Source organism: Triticum urartu, chromosome 3A (assembly GCF_056163025.1).
Source record: "Triticum urartu cultivar PI428250 chromosome 3A, HENAU_Tu73, whole genome shotgun sequence".
Taxonomy (NCBI): Eukaryota; Viridiplantae; Streptophyta; class Magnoliopsida; order Poales; family Poaceae; genus Triticum; species Triticum urartu.
Window position 1 is genome coordinate 177,313,778 of NC_141875.1, and position 4,473 is coordinate 177,318,250.

The following is a 4,473-nucleotide window of genomic DNA, read 5'->3' on the forward strand; positions in this document are numbered from 1 at the left end:
AGACAATTAAAGTTTTCAAAAGTCAAAACTAAAATGTTCTTAATGTGACAAATAAATCATGGATAATATTGGTGGAGAAACAAATCCTTTATAAAATAATTACATACCCTAAGGTGACTAAACAATAGCAAAAACAATTAATTATACCCCTATTATATGTTATAAAATACTAAACTATTTTAGCTAGGTGCCAAAGTTATTGTGGCAGTGGTATAATTATTGTTACTATTTTAGGTGCTAATTGAATATTTTTAAAAATTAAAACAATTTGGGAAATAAAATTAAAACAGAAAAGAAAATAAGATAAGAGGGAAAGAAGACCCAAACCCCCTGGGCCACATGGCCCAGCTAGCCCAACTAGCCTCTGGGCCGCCAGGTCAGCCCCCCTCACCCCACTGCTTAACCCCCCCACTCCCGGAGAGCAAACCATAACCCCCCACTCCCCACGTCGCTCCCCCCTCTCGATCCGATCTGGATCGAGGGAGCATTCCCGAGCCCCTTCGACACCAACTGCCGCCGCGCTTCCCGTCGTTGGATCGTCGTCGCCCCGTCTCTCTCCCCCTCGTCCCGATCTAGCTCGGGGTCGCGCCCGATCCCGACGCAGGCGCCCATCCCCGGCTCCGCCCTCGCCGCCCGGAACGACTCCGCCGCCGGAGGACCTCGCTAGACCGCCTCCACCTCGTCGCCGCCTTCCTCGTCCTCCTCCCCATCGGACCGCATCAAGCCTCGGCGCCCCCCTTGTCACGTCGCACGTGAGCATCCCGCCTCCTTCATTTTTCCCCCTCTGCTCCCGTTCGCGCCAGCGCCGCGCCCTCGCACCCACTCACCATCGCGCCGTCGCGCCCGGCTGCATCCCCATGTAACCGTCGCCGCGCCTCATGCACTCGCTCGCACTCACCACGCTGCTGCCTAGCCCCGTCGCTCGCGCCGTGCTCGCCCCGCCTGCACTGCCTTGCTACGGAACCGCTCCTCCCGATGCCCTCGCTAGCCGCTGGGGCCGCGTCCTGCTGTCCTCGCCGTGCGCGCTGCAAGGCCGAGCCCCGGCGGTGCTCTGCTCCCCGCCTTACCGCACTGGCCGCGCTCGAGGCGCGCCCCGACCCCGATCTCCCGCAGCTCTCTCCAGCATAGACACCCGCTCATGCGCGCCGCCCACTGCTGTGTGTGCCATCGCCCTGCCTCAGCCCCGCGGCGGCCCTGCCGCTGCTCCATGCCGGTGCCCCGCCCTGGCCCCCTGCTCCCTGCGGCCTCCCTACCGTGGCCGCCGGCGCTCCGCGGCGCCCAAGTCGGGTGCGCCCCGCGGGCCAGCGCCCGTTCGGGCTATGCCCAATAGCCCAGCGCCCGATTGGCCCCTAGGGCCAATGACAAACGGGGCCCACCCCCAGAATGATTTTAAATAAAAAAAAATGAATTAATAAAATTAACTAGTTATTAATTAATTAACTAATGAATTAATTAAGTTAATTAATCCTATTTAACTAATCTAATTAAAATAAATTAGCCTAATCTTTTAGTTAGTCTAATTAACCCGGTTTAGTTAACCTGTGTAAATGACATGTGGGACCTAGAGGTCTGTTGACTAGTCAAAGTCCACGTTTGACCGCTGACGTCATGCTGATATCATGCTGACGTCATAAATGCATTTTAGGATTAAATTAATTCTGTTAATTCTAGAAAATGATAGAATCCTTTTAAAATTAATATAAAATAAAGCGTAGCTCGGATGGAAAAACTTTGTACATGAAAGTTGCTCAGAACGACGAGACGAATTCGGAAACGCAGCCCGTTCGTCCGCCACACACACCTAACATATCAAACTCGCAACTTTCCCCCTCCGGCTCCTTTGTCCGAAAACGCGAAACACCGGGGATATTTTCCTGGATGTTTTCCCCCTTCACCGGTACCACCTCATACCGCGTTAGGGCACACCTAGCATCACGCTTTGTCATGTCACGCATTTGTTTGCATTATATTTATTATTTCTCCCCCCTCTTCTCTCGCTAGACACCGAGACCGACACCGCTGCTACCCAGTACGACTACGGTGTTGACGGCCCCTCTCTCTTGCTAGAGCAACCAGGCAAGCCCCCCCCCCCTTGATCACCAGATATCGCCTACTCTCCTCTATACTGCTTGCATTAGAGTAGTGTAGCATGTTACTGCTTTCAGTTAATCCTATACTGCTGCATAGTCTGTCCTTGCTACTACTGTTGTTACCATTACCTGCTATCATACTGCTTAGTATAGGATGCTAGTGTTCCATCAGTGGCCCTACACTCTTGTCCGTCTGCCATGCTATACTACTGGGCCGTGATCACTTCGGGAGGTGATCACGGGCATATACTGAAGGAAATATGCCCTAGAGGCAATTATAAAGTTATTATTTATTTCCTTATATCATGATAAATGTTTATTATTCATGCTAGAATTGTATTAACCGGAAACATGATACATGTGTGAATACATAGACAAACTGAGTGTCACTAGTATGCCTCTACTTGACTAGCTCGTTGATCAAAGATGGTTATGTTTCCTAGCCATAGACAAAGAGTTGTCATTTGATTAACGGGATCACATCATTAGGAGAATGATGTGATTGACTTGACCCATTCCGTTAGCATAGCACTTATCATTTAAAAAGGGCACACCTAGCATCACGCTTTGTCATGTCATGCATCGTCACGCATTTGTTTGCATTATATTTATTGTTTCTCCTCCTCTTCTCTCGCTAGACACCGAGACCGACGCCGCTGCTACCCAGTACGACTACGGTGTTGACGACCCCTCTCTCTTGCCAGAGCAACCGGGCAAGCCCCCCCTTGATCACCAGATATCGCCTACTCTCCTCCATACTGCTTGCATTAGAGTAGTGTAGCATGTTACTGCTTTCAGTTAATCCTATACTGCTGCATTGCCTGTCCTTGCTACTACTGTTGTTACCATTACCTGTTATCATACTGCTTAGTATAGGATGCTAGTGTTCCATCAGTGGCCCTACACTCTTGTCCGTCTGCCATGCTATACTACTGGGTCGTGATCACTTCGGGAGGTGATCACGGGCATATACTGAAGGAAATATGCCCTAGAGGCAATTATAAAGTTATTATTTATTTCCTTATATCATGATAAATGTTTATTATTCATGCTAGAATTGTATTAACCGGAAACATGATACATGTGTGAATACATAGACAAACAGAGTGTCACTAGTATGCCTCTACTTGACTAGCTCATTGATCAAAGATGGTTATGTTTCCTAGCCATAGACAAAGAGTTGTCATTTGATTAACGGGATCACATTATTAGGAGAATGATGTGATTGACTTGACCCATTCCATTAGCATAGCACTTGATCGTTTAGTTTATTGCTATTGCTTTCTTCATGACTTATACATGTTCCTATGACTATGAGATTATGCAACTCCCGTTTACCGGACGAACACTTTGTGTGCTACCAAACGTCACAACATAACTGGGTGATTATAAAGGTGCTCTACAGGTGTCTCCGAAGGTACTTGTTGGGTTGGCTATTTTGAGATTATGATTTGTCACTCTGATTGTCGGAGAGGTATCTCTGGGCTCACTCGGTAATGCACATTACTATAATCCTTGCAAGCATTGCAACTAATGAGTTAATTGCGGGATGATGTATTACGGAACGAGTAAAGAGACTTGCCGATAACGAGATTGAACTAGATATTGAGATACCGACGATCGAATCTCGGACAAGTAACATACCGATGACAAAGGAACAACGTATGTTGTTATGCGGTTTGACCGATAAAGATCTTCATAAAATATGTAGGAGCCAATGTGAGCATCCAGGCTTCGCTATTGGTTATTGACTGGAGATGTCTCTCGGTCATGTCTACATAGTTCTCGAACACGTAGGGTCCGCACGCTTAAAGTTCGATGACGGTTATATTATGAGTTTATGTGTTTTGATGTACCGAAGGAGTTCGGAATCCCAGATGAGATCGGGGACATGACGAGGAGTCTCAAAATGGTCGAGACGTAAAGATCGATATATTGGACGACTATATTCGAACATCGGAAAGGTTCCGAGTGATTCGGGTATTTTTGGGAGTACCGGGGAGTTATGGGAATTTGTATTGGGCCTTAATAGGCCATACGGGAAAGGAGAGAAAGGCCTGAAAGGGTGGCCGCACCCCTCCCCATGGGCTGGTCTGAATTGGACTAGGGAGGGGGCTCCCCCTTCCTTCCTTCTCCTTTTCCCTTCCCTTTCCTTCCCTCCTACTCCTACTACTTGGAAGGGCTCCTAGTTCTACTAGGAAAGGGGGAATCCTACTCCCGGTGAGAGTAGGACTCCCCTAGGCCGCGCCATAGAGAGGGCCAGCCCTCCCCCTCCTCCACTCCTTTATATACGGGGGCAGGGGCACCCCAAAGACACAACAATTGATCTCTTGATATCTTAGCCGTGTGCGGTGCCCCCTTCCACCATAATCCACCTCAATCA

At 48.7% G+C, this 4,473-nt stretch overlaps 1 long non-coding RNA gene across 1 annotated transcript; it reads left to right on the forward strand.

Moving 5' to 3' along the window:
* Positions 1-439: 439 nt before the first annotated feature.
* On the forward strand, positions 440-3,114 carry LOC147979105 (uncharacterized). Its single transcript, XR_015618515.1, has 3 exons — positions 440-752; positions 2,002-2,076; positions 2,729-3,114. It is a non-coding gene; the product is annotated as an uncharacterized LOC147979105 (long non-coding RNA).
* The last annotated feature ends 1,359 nt before the right edge of the window (positions 3,115-4,473 follow it).